The sequence below is a fragment of the Lissotriton helveticus genome, chromosome 2_1 (assembly GCF_964261635.1).
Source record: "Lissotriton helveticus chromosome 2_1, aLisHel1.1, whole genome shotgun sequence".
Classification (NCBI taxonomy): domain Eukaryota; kingdom Metazoa; phylum Chordata; class Amphibia; order Caudata; family Salamandridae; genus Lissotriton; species Lissotriton helveticus.
In genome coordinates this window covers 1,179,336,006-1,179,354,492 of record NC_136059.1, presented here as the reverse complement: position 1 = coordinate 1,179,354,492, position 18,487 = coordinate 1,179,336,006, and positions in this window count along the sequence as shown.

Sequence of the window (18,487 nt, the reverse complement as noted above, 5' to 3'; positions counted from 1 at the left end):
ATTTTAATGTACATAAAAATAATTGTTCTCTATAGGATTGGGGTTGAAAAGCAATCATCAGAGGTTTCAAACCAACCGCGTTAGGACCATACTAGTGATCAGCGAAAATCATATGCGAATACCAATATACTTTCGACGGGCACTATGCACGCATTTGGTAGGTGTTCACAATTGTCATCCCTAAAAGCCCTCTTTCCTATTTACAACTATTCTAACATTAATTCAAAGAATCAGTAACACTGAATATTCCTTTGCAACAGTAACAGTGAAAAGTCAAATAAGAGATATGATTATTTATTCGGAAAGCAGAAGAATGATATTTGTCCAGGAATATACAGGACGACACTTGCTGAGATTGCTAAGCACTAAGGTTAAAATAAAAGGTTTTCAGTACACACATTGATGAAGAATTATTATTTATGGCTAGGTAACTGTGTTATTGATGAAAAGATACGTACATTTGGTCTTGACATACATATTTTTGTTAGGTAGGCATCGATTATCTGTAAAAATATATGAAAATACATGAGCATCAACAGAGGATCCACCTTGCACATCCTACGCCATTAGCCATACTAAACACAATTCAGATGTTGTAGAAACTAACCTCATCAGCTATCCATTGGTCTGTTTTTAGTGAACTAAAAGAACTAGCATATAACTTGAAGCGCGACACTATTGCTTCCAAGCATCATTGCACTGGTTTCTTTCATACATCCAAAACTTTTTTCATGAATTTAGATGGAAGAGTTGCCGGAGATTGAGGACATGCTGTAGATGGGAGAGGTGCTGGAGAGAGAAGAGGTCCTGGAGAGGGAAGACGGTCCTGGAGATGGAACAGATGCTGGAGAATTAGCACTGCTCATGCTTCCTGCTAAATAATTTTGGAAAGTTTAGAAAATTTACCATTTATTAAACAAAAACAAAGTACTCAAACAACCTACCACAAACCTTACAGTAAGAACGGAACATGTTGTTCAAGTGTCACACATGTTTACTTAATTTAGTAGAAATGTATCAAATGAGTGGAAAGTTAATGAAGCAAAATGTAACAAATTTAAAACAGTTTGATTGGTTTTAATTTTGAGCAAATCTGGAGGGCTGGTTGTTCCTTCTGGCAAACATCACACTCTTTGATCTAGAAATTGAGAAATAAACATCAAGGAAAATTGAAAAAACATGTGTTCAAATAAAAAAAATTCAAAACAACATTTTTACTTTGTATCTCAAGTGCAGGCGGAGAACATGTAACAAGCATTTAAATGAGAAATATATGGGTTTTAGAAACAAAGGCCTATAACACTGTCACAATGGAGATTTACATTTAGGAGAAATATTTATAGAAGCAAGAAAAAGTATAACTAACCCATTGTTTAATTTCAATTGACATATTTGGCCAATAAAATCGGGTGGAAATGCTTTTTTTCGTTTTGTTGGTACCAGAATGCCCATCAATAAGAGACGAATGGAATTCAGAAAAAACTTTTTTGGCTGCTTCAGCACCAATGACAAGTTTAGTGTTCTTTTCTTTAGCAGTGTAGAACAAGCTACCATCAATTGAAGGAAGAAAAAAGAAAAATGTTACAATAACCTTGCATGTCAAAAAGAATTACATAACATGAGACCATGCCTTTTCTCAACCAGCCGTAAAACATTGCAATGAAAAAACATGAGTTAGACAGTCTACGCAATCCATGCTTCTGGACTGTAGTGAAACCTTCAGGATACACATTATGTGTCACATAATCAAAAAGCTCTTGGTACTTAGTGGCATCCATTTCTATTTAAAATGAGAATCAAGATAAAAACAAGGTTAAGAGAATATCATCACATGCTCACAGTACATTACAATGCAATAATCACTAAATATGTGAGTATATACACAAATAATATAATGACTGCCCCCCCACCACTGACCCCTCACTCTGCTCACAAACTTTAAACACTGCTTCAAGAACGGCCACGTGGCGCTTGGCAAATTAAAGAACGCGTCAGGATTAAGTGATTTGCACAGAACAAAGGACAGCAAACAAAGTTTAACGTGATTAAAAAACATGAGCGTGCTAAAATACAACATTAGCCAATCGATAACATTTGCAGTGCATGGGGAGGAAGCAGCACGTGGCGCACTACTTAAATAATGAAAGGGGGCAGCATTAAGTGATTTGCCCAGGAACATCGGCTCCCAAGGCAAGTTATTCGACTTACAAAAACTGGAAACGGTGCTAAAATACAGAATTACCGAAAACATTACTTTTGCAATGCATGGGGCACATGACGCACTACTTTCACGAGAAAACGACATCGCATGTACTTAAACAGCACACATTAGCCAATCAATTACATTTCCAGTGCATGTTGAGGAAGCAGCACGCGGCGCACTACTTAAATGATGAAAGGCGGTAGGATTAAGTGATTTGCCCAGAAACAGTGGCTACCAAGGCAAGCTATTTGACATACGAGAGCTGGAAACCGTGCTAAAATACAGTATTGTCGAAAATATTACTTTTGCAATGTATGGGGCACGTGACGCACTACTTACACTAGAAAAATGACATCGCATTAACTTAAGCAGCACGTGGCACACTGCTGCGGGAACGACCAGGTGGCGCTTGGCAAATTAATGAAATGCAGCAGGATTTGCACAGTAACAAAGGTTAGGAAGTCAAGTTTAACAATATAAAAAGCAGGAAAGCGTGTTTAAAAACAGCATTGCCAAATCAAACAGAAACTTGCATTAACGCAGTCCTTAAAGATCGGCCAGATTAATTAACTTAATTACCCTTAAAAAAAGTGGTCACCTACGAAGAAGTGGATACGAACACTATCAATGGCTGTGACTGCTGAATAGGAAAAGTTCTAGTCCAGCCAAGCGATGCAAGGAGTAAACAGTATCGGCAGGGCTGTGACTGCGGAATAGGGAAAGTTCAAGAAGGTTGGAAGGTTATAAATGCTTTGCAGAATGATGATTATTTGAGCATGATGTCACTGGGTGTGAGAGCTGTGATTGGGCATGTTGTAATTGAGCATGTGCAAATGCAATGAAATACGTTAGGGGTACACGGGTAGATGGCGGAGCTTATTGTGTGCATGCGCAACATTAACACGCATGTGCTACCACAGACACGCATGCGCAAAGTGAAGGCAATGCCTAGAGGGTGCACACAAAGATGGGGTTCGGATATCGTGTGCCCACCTGTTCTATCTATCTGTAGACCCCTATCTATCTGTGTACCCTCCTACGTCACGATGGAGCTGATATAGATAGGCTCTGTCTGTCTGTTGCTGTTCCCCTATCTGTTTCTGCTCTCCTTACACGCGCCTGCGCTGTTTCTGTGCACCATACAGTGAAGTAATGTGGCATGCGTGAAGAGTAACAAAGAGTTTATCAAGCTTACTGGATGAACTATAAATTCCGATTTACTCACCTGTTATCAGGAGAGACCTCAGTGAAGCATGTTTGAGCCTAGTACTGATCCTGAACCGTAATTCTAACCATACCTACTAGTACTTAAATTTCCTTCCATAGGCTAACATTGACTAGTTTCACTTGGAAATTCTTTTAAGTGTGGAGTTTTTTAACTTTAAAATATTCACCTAAAATCAGCCGAACAACGAATTCCAATTTACTCACCTGTTATTAGGAAAGACTTCAGTGCTGCATCTTTGAGCCCAGTACTGATCCTGAAAAGTAATTATAACCATACTTACCAGTAACTTGTATTTCCTTCCATAGGAATCCATTGTCTGGTTTTCACCAGAAAAGTTTCTAAGTATCTATTTTCACAAACTACAAATATTCCTGAAAAATCGCCTGTATGACTTAAACACATTCTTTCAACTGTTTACAAGAGATGCACCAGTACTTGATCCAGAATCCAGTAACGATAACACTACTTACTTGCTAAGTAAATTTCCTCCCATAGGATAAATTGGGGATTCTATGTGAAAAACTTTCGAAGTGTCAACTTTTAAAATACAATAATATTCCTTAAAAATTACTACTGTAACCAAAACGCTTTTACTCAACTGTTTATAGGAGATGTCCCAGGACTGAATCTAGGATCCAGTCCTGTGGCTACAAAAGTAATCCATAAAGTAACTAATTGCATTTACCTAAAAATTCCCATTCGGCTCAATGTTGCATTGTGTTTGAAATTGTGTTGTCCATTGCAACAACTGTAACTACTGTACTTAAAACTATATTGCCTATTTGCAAAGTATTTAAACTAAAGTAATTAATTCTGAGAAAGTATATTTTGTAATGTAATGTATAATGTAATTATAATGTAATTTAAAAAATAAAATATCTAAAAATAAATAGTTTAAAAGTTTGGTAAATCAGTATAAAAAAATAAATATAAGAATTAATACATTTAAAAATTGTCATTTACAAAACCCTTGAAATTCACTGAAAAACCATAGGTTTCAGACATGTTATAGCTGGGAATTAGCATTTAAAACACCTTAGAAATTCACTGAAAAAACCATAGGTTTTAGGGGTGTTATAGTTACTTGGACATTTCACTAGTACAAAACCATTGAAATTCCGCTGTTATAGTTAGTTGTACTAACTATAACTTGCGTGCCCTCAATCCACTGCTGATGATGTCACGTATTACATCATTCAAGACATGGTCAGTGACATCACTGATGACATCACTGATGACATCTCAAGTGACATCACTGATGAAATCCCTGATTACATCATCCACGTGACAATCTAATACATCTTATCATTGGGTTGTATAACCTTTCAACACTCATTATAAAATATGGAGTACCATATTTGAAACCATTGACACCAATACAAGTTTCTAAAAACTCACTCAGTGATTCCTAAATCTACACACACATCTAAACACTTACATATAGATTCACTCATACACGCTAACAAAGATCAATAGAACACTATTAAATATACTTATATATCTACATCAACATTACACACCAGCACACATCCTATTCACTTATGCAGATATTCTACTCACTTATGCAAACAATTGATCATACTAAAATGTAATAAGCTATACACTTACACAACCACTTAATTTATTCATATAGATACTAAGTAATACTTAGTGTGTTATAAATTCACTATTACAAGTATACAGTTATCCATAGTCACTCATACAATCACTGGGTCTTAGGTACACTTATTTATATACAACAACTGTCACATACACTGCCTTTTATATTTCTAGTTTGTTGGACATATATCATTCAAAAATACATTTACTCATCACTACACCCATAAAGAGATTCACTCACTCAAACAACTGTTCCCACATACACTCTTAACCTCAAATACCTACTAAATGATCTATTTACACATCTTTGGAGAGTCATACCCAACCACACACATTCATTCACTATCCCATAAAAAATACTCACTTAACTAATTAATAACTAATATAGACTTTCACATAGCTAGTAACCAACTTATGTAGTAGTTTACACAACAAGAGATAGAGCGATACAGGTATTCACACAGTTTAATCACCATCCCATATATTTAGTGAGACACTTTAAATTTGTTACTTAGACAATCACATTGCTACTAAATCCTCAATTCAGACACTTATACATCCACTCACTCTTGAAGGCAGATTGCTACTTATATATATATATATATATATATATATATATATATAATGCTTATTTAAATATAATATCGAACCAAACCACATTCACTGGATGATTTCATCAGTGATGTCATTTGAGATGTCATCAGTGATGCATCTCCTAGTTAGGGGATGTCCCTCTGTATACAGCCATCTGGCCTATAGAAGCATGCAATGTTAAAGGTCAATGACTGCATCAATCTAAACAAAGTTTAGTAAATGAATTTTATTGCTTGTATTTACTTGATTTTTCTTTCTCTCAAATCTGATAAGTGATCTCAGATTGATTGTTTTCCAAACAAAAGATTGTTATTCAAACATAGAATATTCCCGATGCATTTCGGGCAACTATGTGCCCTTCTTCAGGGGACCCATCTGTGAATGAAACCAATAGTATGCGTTTGTAATCAACACGTTTTAAGTTGGGGAATTAATTCCTTTTCAATTCTGAGGGTCCCTGGGGGCCAAAAACCCCAGCAGGTACCTCTAATAAGTGCCACAGAGCTGCATTACGGAGAGGTGGGCCAGGCCACGCCCCTTTTTACACCTCTTTGCAATGCAGCTCTGTGGCGCGTATTGGCGGTACCTAGTTGGCTTGTTGGACCCCATGGACCGTCAGGATTCAAGGGGACATAATCTCCCAACTTAAAACGGCCATAGGGCGTGTTTGCACACATGTCACCTCAGGCCTCCCCTCCCTTCACCACTGTGCAAACGCGCCCGTAGCGCGTTTTAAGAGCTAGTTTTAACCCCCCTGCCCCATTATGCACTAGGGCCTTACAGAGGATGTCATGTTAATCACAGGGTACCACAATGCATAGTATTCCCTAATGTATGTAGGTGTTTTCACTGTATTCTGAGTGTCTTTTAGCATAGCACTGGCTCTAGGCCTGGTTAGTCAGAGTCAGTTACCACCAGTAGGTAGCCGTCTGAAAAAGTTGTGGGCACAGGATCATTTTGGAACAAGGCCTCTTTCTGCTCCTCTGTTGGTTCTTTCTGCACATGTCTTGCTTCTTCCTACACTTTACTTCGTCTTTGTTGACTTCTGTTGCTTCTTTCTGCATTTTATTTGCTTCTTTCTGTGTGTTTTTTCTTCTTTCTTTAAATTTCCTACCTCTGTAGGCATAGTTAGAAACTTAAAATTACCCTTGCCACCCAAAAACCCACACCCACCCTAAAATCTAAAAAAATCCCTTTCCACCCAAAAACCCATACCTACCCTAAACCCTAAAAATACCCTTGCAATCCCAAAAACCCATACCCGCCCCAATCCTAAATTTACCTTTGCCACCCCAAAACCATACCAACCCTAAAATTACCCCTGCCATCCCAAAAACCCATACCTACCCTATCCTAAAATTACCCTTGCCACCCTAAAACCATACTCGCCCTAAATCCTAAAATTACCCTTGCCACCCAAATACCCATACCCACCCTTAACCCTAAAAATACACTTGCCGCCCAAAAAACCATACCCACCCTAAAATTACCCTTGCCACCCAAAAACCCACGCCCACCCAAAATATAAAAAATACCCCTGCTACCCAAAAACACATGCCCACCCTAAATCCTAAAATTACCCTTGCTACCCAAAACCCATACCCACCCTAAAAATACCCTGCCACCCAAAATCCCATACCCACCCTAAACGCTAAAATTACTCTAGCCAACCAAAAACCCATGACCACACAAAACTGAAAAAATACCCTTGCCACCCATAAACCCATACCCACCCTAAATCCTAAATTTACCCTTGCCACGCAAAAGCCATACCCGCCCTAAAACCTAAAAATACCCTTGCCACCCAAAAACCCATTCCCACCCTAAACCCTAAAATTACCCTTGCTACCCAAAAACCCACACCCACCCTAAAAATACCCTTGCCACCCAAAAACCCATACTCACCCTAAACCCTTAAAAATACACTTGCAACCCGATATATATATATATATTACATGTAATACTTACCTTTAATACTTAACAAAATACTTACATTCTAATGGAATTTATTTTTACTACGAGTATGCCTTTACCTTTAATGCATTTACAACGAAATTCAAACACGTTTTCGCATAATAAACACTATTTTAGAAAACATTTTTCTAAACTTATTTTGTTTGAAAAAAAACACTCTACAAAACCATATAAAATACGGCCAACCACCATTTTATCAATAGTAATACATCTGTCATATACAATTCAAGAGTGCCATCTACTGGCCTTATGAGGTAATTTTAAACGTGATAATATTATGGGTCCTTGTTAAGACTTGGTAGTTGTAAATGCATAAGTGGTTAAAGGACTCGTACTTCAGGTTCAGGTCGTTGTTAAGGAGTCGTGGATCAGGTCCTTCGTTGTCAAGGAGTCGTCGAAAAGGCTTAAATCAGCAGACATTTTTTGCAAAGAAGTAGGGCTCATAGGAAAGTCTCTCATGAAGAGATTTGTTGTCTCAATAACCCCAGGGAAGGATCTCCTGAATGCGATGACCTACTCTAGGAATACACGCTAATATAAATTTACAAAAACATACAATTAAATACATGTTAAATTTCCCCGTTGTTGACGTCCAGTGGATTTCTCTAAACCCTGGGAGCAGGTACACTACATAGTTTCTCATGTTTTCACAACAGCCCATAGAAATAAGTCCTTGAAAGGATACTTTGTCCAAATCTTGCAGTTCAGATAGATCTTCCCATGAGTCATGCCTCCTGTCACGCCTCTCTTGAGAGGTGAGAACTTCACTATCAGTTATCTAATACATAACAAATGCACTAACTAAAAGACAGCTTCTGGAAAGTTGCAGCATCTGCAGTAAAATAAAAAACATCTTTGGCAAAACAACAGTTGAACTTGAAAAACAGGCTCTTCAATGCTAATGTATACATTTCTGTTATTATGGCAACGATAGTTAAGGTAACTTAAATCAAAACATTGTGTTATTCCACTTATGTGTTTACAATGATTAAATATGATTACCCACTACACATTGGCATTTATTATGTGCCCATTACTTGCCTTAATGTTTGCACTTTCCAATTAAACACGTTTTGATTTTGAAAATGAGGAAATTTACTTCAGCAATTTCAAGACAACTTTGTCATTTTCTGCTAGTTTATTTCAAAGCAAAATGCGAACCCAAGATGTCAGTCCATTATGGCATTTTGAATAGGGGTAGGTGGAACTTGGGGTATTTCACTCCACGGAATGCTGTGGAGTTACATAAAAACTCTGCGAGATTCCACTGAGTGGACGAAATTCGATACATCACGCTGATTTTTAGCACCGGGAGCTTGTTCCGCGCTGTAAAAGCAGCACAAACGGCACCATGAAGGTGCTGCTTCTTTCTGCTGCTTAAGTAGATTTTCTACTCAAGCTGCAACTTTCTCAAGGCGAATGGATGCGACATGCCGTGACCGCCCGCGTTGTGAAATCTCACCAGGAGGCATACTGCCATCTAAAAATCACACTCGGGATGCGATTTTTCACTCGTGCTCGCAAACTTAACATTGGCAAGCCGTATGTAAGAAACAACTCCACCAAGCAGTGAATGTAGGAGTTTTGCTGAAACTCCACATTCCAAGCGCAACGCGGAGTGGGCCAAACTCTGCAATCAATTCTGGTGGAGCGCAGTTTATCGCCCACCCCTAATTTGAAACCAAGTCCAACCTGTCAACTTGACAGACTTTACCAAGTAGAGTTAGATCAAGAACGTTTAGATATGTAGGAATCATATCTTCACAACGAAAAAGGAGGCCTTTTGCCTGTGTTCTGTACATCTAGTAGGATGATACTTCCCATCATTCATTTCTGTTGCAAATGAAAGAGCACAGTGAACGCAGGAATTGTATTTGCTTTTAGAGATCATTTACTTTATAAGAGGCATGCATTTTGTGCTACTGCCCTTAATACTAATTCATGCATCCTATTAATTTATTGTGATATATTTCGAGAGTTTTCTAAAGCCGAAACAAGACTCATGGGCATCAAAGCAATGCACAGAAAGAAACCCTCATCTCGTAATAACACAAATAACAACCTGTAAGGTATAATCGAAGGAAAAACTAACTGTACACTACCCCATACCACCCTGGGTGAGGAGGCGACAGCACGCTTTGCTATAGCAGTATGTATATAGCGCAAGAGCTTCCGCTATCTGACCCTTCCTGAGTCTCTGGTGTCTGTTCGATCAGGCCAGATCCTAAAATGGAGATCTTATGGAAGGAATCTGTTAAATAAGAATATTTTGACTTCTTCTTGAAGGCTGAGTTGGAAGGGTTTGCACACGTTTCTGGAGGAAGAGAGTTACAAATTCATGGGGCCCACTCTAAGAAAGTATGGTCATAGGTCTTCTTTTTTCTGAATCTTGGAGGACCTATCAGGAGGGAGCTAGCAGTGCTTAGGTATTGGCTGCCAGGCTATTTTCAGCTAAATCTTGGCTTTGAAAGGGAGCCAGTGTAGAGATTTGAGAGTAATAGTGATGTTGTTGAAACGTCTTGAACCAGTAATCAACCTTGCTACTGCATTTGATGGTCACCTTAAGTCAGAGGTCTTCAAACTTTTTTGCTCTGAGCCCCCCTAAGCAAAATGTTTTGAAGTGGGGCCCCTTCCAAAACTATATGGCGAGGATTTGGGGAGTGGGAGGAGTAGGGATGATCACAGAGGGCAGGGATCATGAGATCATTTCAGGGCTGCGTTTCCGTAGCTCAGAATCCACACTAAATGTGGGACTTATAAAAAGCAACAGCAATAAACAAGAAAAGAATTCACCAAAAACACTACTGCACGTAATTGGGGTTCTGTGGGCCCCAATGCACTCCACCTGCTGCACTAATGATGGCTGTAGCCCTGAGAAGCAGGCGATCACCTCGTTTTTCACTCCTTCCCCGCCTTTTGTATGACCATCACTTCAAACTCAAAACACGTCTTGCCTCTTTCCGAATGAAAATGAGCTACAGCATGCTGGCCCCCTTGTGTGTGCTAAGGTCGCCATCTGCCCTAACACTAGCAAAGAAAATGAGCCCCCATGTCCACTTTGTATTGCAAAGCATTCATAATTATGATGCAGTGGACCCCTGGGCAAAAGTGTCACTGCACCGGTTTCACTAAGGATAGGTACTGCCTTGCTGTTGTCTCTGATGTTTGTTAAAATGAGCTCCCATCTCACACCATTCCTCTCCCTCCCATGTCTCATCATCCCTCTCCTTCCCATCTCTCAGTGTCCCTCTCCCTCATTGATGCCCAAATCAAGGTGAGGATCTCCTGTCTAAGTTTTTCCCTTCCCTTGGAATATTGTTTCAAGGATCAAAGAAACACTGGAACAGCAATAATGACCTGCAACTGCAGCACCAGTGAAGCCTACAGCTCCGTGAAGCAGGCTGTCTGCTCTACCCACTAAACAGGGCTATTACTTCTAGGCTATTTTGATATATTTATTTGATATTTATTTAGAACGGCCCTGAATCACCCCCAAAGGGGTATCTCCGTGCTATGGAAGAGCTGTAGTAGGCCAGAGAGAGAGAGAAAGGATTTAGAACAGTGCAGTTTTGAGGAGCTTTCTGAATTGAAGGTGATCAGGGCACTGCCGAAGATGAATGGGGTGCTGATTCCAATAAAAGGGGCTAGGTGAAAGAAAGCTTTCCCACCCAAGCGTGATTTTTTGAATTTTTGAAACGCGGTACAAGGAGTAAAGATTTAGATCCTGAACGTAAGCGTCTGGGTGGCTGGTATTTATTGAATTTTCCTGCAAGATAAAAAGGACCTTTGCTGTTTAGTGCTTTATGCACAGTACAGCATATCTTCAATTTGATTAATTTGTGTACTGGGAGCCAGTGAAGCTGTTGTAGAGGAGGGAGAGAGGCTGTTCTGGCGGGGGCATTCGAGACAAGGCGGGCCGCTGTGTTTTGGAATACTTGGAGTCTACTCAACGAGAACTCATTTGCTGAGATCAGAAGGGCATTACAGTAGTCCAAGCGGCTCATCACCAGTGCCTGAATGAGAGTTGTCCATGTGGTCAAAGGAAGGAAGAGGAATATCCTCCGTAGAAGGATTAGCACATGGAAGCAAGAGCCTACGGTGGCTGCAACATGCTCTTTCATTGTCAGTTTCTGGTCCAAGCGTATGCCAAGGTTTTTGACTACAGTCTTGGGAACTGGGGTGGTGCTTAGATCATATGGCCACCATTTTGGGGACCACAGCAGTGGTGCGTCTCCAAACAGCATAATCTCGGTTTTCCCAGCATTAAGCTGGAGAAATTATTGCTCATCCAGCTAGCGATAGCGATCATGCCTTCCAAGAAGGTGGACTGGGCATTGGGAGTGTGTTTGTCAAATGAAGCAGTAGCTGAGTATCAGCAGCATACGAAATTGGTGTGAAGCCCAGCTTTCTAAGTAATCCAGCTAATGGAGAAACGTAAATGTTGAATAAGGTGGGACTGAGGCAGGAGCCGTGAGGTACTCCCTTAGTCAGTCTCATGGTCTTCGAAGGGAAGGGGCCCAGTTTAATAGTCCAGGTACTGCCTAATGTTGTCGGTAACAGCAATCAATGCTGACTCGGTGCTGTACCTTGGCTGAAATCCAGACTGAGATGAGTCAAGGCATCCCGTGGATTGGACATGGTCAGATAGATGTGTGTTGATATGTTTTTCCAATATTTTACTCAGGAGAGGTAAAAGGGAAATTGTACGATTGTTAGATAGGTCCTCCATGGGAGTCTTGATATTCTTACGGATGGGAATTATTTGTGCCGCCTTCCATTCAGCTGGAAGTTGGCCCTCTCTCATCGAGAATTTGAGGATAGAGCAAATTGGGGGGTATAACTGTTTGAAGAGCAACAAGGAAGTTTTGGTTGGAATAATATCCAAAGGGGAGCCTGATTTGACTGTATTCAACTATGAGAGGAGGGAAGTTTTCCAATGTGTGTGCATTAGTCAGATCTGGAGGGCAGCAGGGTGCAATATCATACTGAAGGTTCCCGACTGTGGTGATTGTATCGTAGATCAGCTCAATTTTCTGTGCGAGATGAATAGCTATTTTATCACAGAGTGCTTGGGGGGAGCTGCCTCATTATTAAAGGCCTTCAGGTTTGTAAAGGATTTAAGAATTTTGTTCAAGACTTTAGGGGTACTCCCAGCCTGGTTGAGTTGCAGCGCTATAGAGGCTCTGCGTGTAGTTTTTATGTTTTTATGGTATTGAGCAAGAGCGATCTTATATCTCTCTTTTACCTGTACATCAGGGGAATGGCGCCAGCGCCTTTCCAGGTTTTTACAAAGATGTTTTTCCGTCCGTAGGTTTGAAGAAAAACATGCTGTATGGGGGCGCCTAGCAGAACAAGGGCACTGTTTCAATGGGGCTCGCTGATCTATGGCTGTTTTTACTGTGGAATTATAACAGGCCAAGCATTCCTCAACATTTTCTGATTCAAGGTTCCAGAGTGCTGGGATTGTATCCTGAAAATTATCTGGTGTCATTTTATGCCAGTTTACGAAGGCTGTATGTGGCCAAAGGGGGGGGGGGGCGTTTCTACCCTGGGACCCCTGATTTGAAAGTCGATTAACGAGTGGTCAGTCCATGTAAGTGGATAAGGAGCTTCACAGAGAATACTGGGAGAATTGATCAAAATAAGATCTAAAGTGTGTCCTGCTGAATGTGAGGAACCTTCATTGATCGTACCTAGTCCTAGTGTGGCTAAATCTGCCAGGAGCATGGAGGCATCCTGATTGGCAGTGCTCTCACTGTGTACATTGAAGTTCCCTAATAGCAGGAAATTATTAGTAGAGATGATGTGAGGGTCAATTGATTCCATGAGTTGGAGTGAGAAATCAAGGAGGGGTCCGGGGGCCGATATACGAGGCTGCCTTTCCAGCTATGATGGGGTAGCAAATCAGTTCTGAAGACTAAAATTTAAATTTTTGTAGTTGCAGCGTTGCTCAAGATGGTGTCTTTATGGATGATGGCTATACCTCCACCCACCTTAGATTGTTTATCCGGCCTTTGAATACGGAATGCCTCCTGGAGGGCCACTGCAATAGCTCGGGTGGAGCTGAGTTTAAGCCAGGTTTCAGTCAAAAAAAAAAAAAAAAAAAAATCCAATATTGGGATTATTGGAGGCAAGTAGATCCCAAATTTCAACAGCATGCTTGGGCAGACATCTGACATTGCTCAAAAAGACATTCCAGCCTTGAGCAGATTTGCCAGTATAATTTCCTGGTGAAGTCAGGGAATGAGTAGCTACATTGGGGTTGTATTTACCCTTGCCTGGGTCAGATATCAAAGGACCTATGTGCTCCTGTTCCAGCTCCAGGCTTTGAAATTGGCAGGACCTGTACTTGAAGGGTCCCTCCATAACAGGGAAAGCCCCTGGAGTGTCATAGGAATGGTTAGTGTATTTAGCCAAACTTTCCGTCTAATATCGAGGAGTTCCAAACTTGAGTAAGAATATTTCTGCTTGACTTCTAAATCGAACATGAAACATGCAGGGCTTCTGGCTCCTGGCGACGGCTAGCCACGGAGGACGCAGATGCGCTTGCCATGGATTTAAATATTTGAAGAGAACAGCTAGACTGCTAATCTCAAACGTCAGGCTGGAAGTGAGGGAAGATTTTATCCGCTGTCTCCCTCCACACAAACGGGCAACCCGCGGTGAACCAGGGAGGAATGCAGAATGCAGTGAAATGCAGCCAGAAGCAGTAAGTAATTTACAATAAAATGCCAGAGAAGCTTTAAAAACAAGAGGCTAGTTCTTAATCTGGACCAGTTAAAATAACAGCAGCAGCCTTACTGTAGGCTAAATGCCCAAAGCAGTCTTTCTGCTGCTTTGTGTGAAAAAACGACATCAAAAAGTACATTTAGGTATGGAAGAGATGGGCGGACTACAGGGGCCTGTTGCTGGACCCCCCAGTGGAACCAGAGGAAGATCTTTAACTCCCTGTGGCCGGACGGCCCCGTTCCCCCCCCCCACACACACGCTTACCACTTTGAGAATTTTCATCGACACCGTCCATACACACATGCATAGGGTTAGGGTGGGATTCAGGGGAGGGATCCGGGAGTTGGGGATGAGTGGATAATTTAGTGATAAAGACAGAGATGATCGTTTCTTATGACCTTGTGCTGCAATGATTATTGACTGAATACTCAATTCTATTTTCTTGATTGTATCGGAATGTCTGATGGTGCCTTCCCGATTGTGGGGGTCCGTCTTGTTACATATGCTCATCTTTGTCAATAAACTTGTTGTGAAAAAAAAAAAAAGTACATTTAGCCTCCGCCCCTTCCCTTGTTGCTTGGGCCATGTTACATGCGTAACAATGGTAACCTGGGCCTTAATGCTAGCAAGGAAAATGCACCCATGTTCTTTGTCATAGTAAGACTACCATTCCTGGGGTCCAGTGCCCACTCACAGAGGGTGGGGAGGGCTTCTGTGCTGTGAAACAGATCGTAAAGAAGAAACATGCATTCCCACAAAGTTGCCCGCTACTTGAAAGAAATGTAAATGCGTGCAATGGTTAACCACCAATTATAAAGGCTGCTTTGGAGGAAGTGTAGCTTTTAATAAATGCAGTCATTCAGCTTCATATTGTCAAATATTTATTCTGTTTGAGAAGTAATATTTGACCGTTAAAAGGATTTCAACCCTTTTAAGGACACATATAAAAAGATTTACATTAGATATAATCTAAATGCTTATCACTAAAATGTGTATTTTTAAAGCACTTGTTTTTCCTTAAACAGTATTTTGGAACAGTCTGTTTTATACAGTGTAATACAATTTTAAAATAATGTCATTGACAGTTCTTTCTGTCACAAATTGGGACCTTATAGCACTATAAACAAGTCACTATTCCTCACTGCACCAATAATTCTATCACTCTCTAGTGACACACTAAGACATCTGCAGTGATCATATTTGCCAACTGAGGTTTCATAAGATAAAACAGTACATTTTCATTTGATTAGTTTAACTTGCTGATTCTTTTCTTTTTTGCCATGACTTTGGTATTGACTTCACACTCACTGCCCTAAATCACTCAGTAGTACTCGTTAGTATCATCTTTCATTTTCTTGTTTTCGAAGTGTTCAGGTGTCTGTGATCAGTTATTGAACACAAACAATATATAACATTTATAGATGTTGCCTTCTAGTGTTGCAGTAACATTCTTATGATATATTATGTTTTGTGTGATTTTTAGGCATTTAATCGCCATTTCTACTGTTAATGTAGTTAAACATTATGAGACTTCATTAAAGTGGTATGTATTTATAAATACTTTCTTACTGAAAATTCACTTCCTTATTGCAACTTTGACAGCTTTGTTGTACTGTAGTTAGCCTCAACACTAAGCCACTTCTTTTCAGCTAGACTTTGGCTGTTTGACCACATCGACCCAGAGAGCCAGCACCAGTACTCGCGGCAAACACCAGTACTCAAAGCTTTGATAGTTCTTGACTGTCCCTGCCATTGATAGGATTATGGAAAAAGTCTGACAGACAGATACACATTTATAACTCTCTCTTACACACACTCACACAGATGGACACACACACAAACTCTTCATATGTTTTACTCTCTTACATGCACACAGGAAATAACACTTACAAATATGTAGCTTTCCCTGAGACATCCATAAGCACAAACACATTTTAATTAACCCAGTTACATATATAGCTCTCCTTCCAAAACAGAAACACCTACTCAAAGAATTAATTGGAATCAGAACAAGAATACATTTATTGTACGATTAATTAAAATCATTACAACAGAATATCTTTCAACAGTAAAAAGCAAGTAAAACGCGAAGAAAAAACCCACACGATTTCCCACTGGAATACAGAGGGAAGCAATCCAACCCTTAAAAGATAAATTAACAATTGCTCAACGCCGTTTAATAGCTATATCTATGCTTTTCAATGTTTAGCTTCAATCAATCAATCAATCACTGCATTTAAAAGCGAGCTACATACCCGTGGTCTCAAGGCGCTGGGGGGGAGGGGGGACGCTACTGATTGAAGAGCCAGGTCTTGAGTAGTCTTCTGAAGGCCAGCAGGTCCTGAGTCTGTCGTAGGCTGGTGGGGAGAGCGTTCCAGGTCTTGGTGGCGAGGTAGGAAAAGGATCTTCCGCCGGTGGTGGCCCTTCGGATACGGGGAACTGTGGCGAGGGCGAGGTTGGCTGAGCGGAGGCTTCGGGTGGGGGTGTGGAAGCTGAGTCGGTTGTTGAGGTATGCAGGTCTGGTGTTGTGAAGGGCTTTGTGTGCGTGGATGAGGAGCTTGAAGGTGATCCTCTTGTTGACGGGGAGCCAGTGCAGGCCTCTCAGGTGGGGTGTGATGTGGCTGCTTCAGGGGACGTCGAGGATCAGTCGTGCCGAGATGTTCTGGATTCGTTGCAGTCGTCTCAGAAGCTTGGTTGTCGTCCCTGAGTAGAGGGCGTTCCCATAGTTGAGTCTGCTGGTGACGAGGGCCTGGGTGACGGTTTTCCTCGTGTCGGGAGGGATCCATTTGAGCATGCGGAGGGTGTTGAAGCAGGACGCGGAGACGGCGTTGACTTGCCTGGTCATGGAGAGGGTGGAGTCGAGGATGACCTCCAGGTTGCGTGCGTGGCTGTTCCTAGCGATGTGGGCCACCAGGAGTTGTCCCAGGCTGATGGGGTGGGTCCAAGAATGAGGACCTCTGTCTTGTCAGAGTTCAGCTTCAGTCTGCTGTCCTTCATCCAGTCGGCTACGGCCTTCATTCCTCTGTGGAGGTTGGCTTTGGCGGTGTGGGGGTCTTCGGTGAGGGATATGATCAGCGGCGTGTCGTCAGCGTAGGAAATGATGTTGAGGATATGTTGTTGTGCGACGCGGGCGAGCGGTGCCATGTAGATATTGAACAGCGTCGGGCTGAGGGAGGATCCCTGTGGGACGCCGCAGATGATCTCGGTGGATGTTGAGCGGAAGGGTGGAGGCGGACGCTCTGGGTTCTGCCGGAGAGGAAGGATGTGGTCCAGGCCAGGGCCTTCTCTTGAATTCCGGCGTCATGGAGGCGTGCTGATAGGGTGCGGTGGCAGACTGTGTCAAAGGCTGCTGATAGGTCTAGGAGAATGAGGGCGGCTGTTTCTCCTTTGTCCATCAGGGTCCTGATGTCGTCAGTGGCGGCGATGAGGGCGGTCTTGGTGCTGTGGTTGCTGCGGAAACTGGATTGGGAAGGGTCCAGGATGTTGTTGACTTTGAGGTAGCGGGTTAGCTGCTTGTTGACAATCTTCTCTGTCACCTTTGCCGGGAATGGGAGCAGGGAGATGGGCCGGAAGTTCTTGAGGTCCTTGGGGTCCGCCTTGGGCTTCTTCAGAAGGGCGTTGATCTCGGCGTGCTTCCAGCTTTCCGGGAAGGTTGCTGTCTCGAAGGAGCTGTTGACTGTTTTTCGGAGGTGGGGCCCGATGGTTGTGCTGGCTTTGTTGAAGATGTGGTGAGGGCAGAGGTCAGATGGGGATCCAGAGTGGATGGAGTTCATGGTTTTGATGGTGTCTTCATCATTGACGTTGGACCAGGCGGTCAGGCGACTGGTACGGGTGGAGGTCGCGGGGGTGGTGGTCTTGCTCGTGGATGCGGGGGTGTCGGAGTTGAAGCTGTCGCGGATGTCGGTGATCTTGCGGTGAAAGAAGGTGGCCAGGGAGTCGCAGAGGTCTTGTGATGGTGGGATGTCATTGGTGTTGGAGCTGGGGTTGGAGAGTTCTTTCACGATGCTGAAGAGTTCTTTGGTGTTGTGTGCGTGGTTGTCTAGGCGGTCCTTGAAGGCGGTCCTCTTGGCGGCCCTGATGAGTTGGTGGTGTCTGCAGGTGGCGCTCTTGTGGGCTGTGTGGCTGTCAGGTGTTCGGTCGTGGAGCCATTTCTTCTCCAG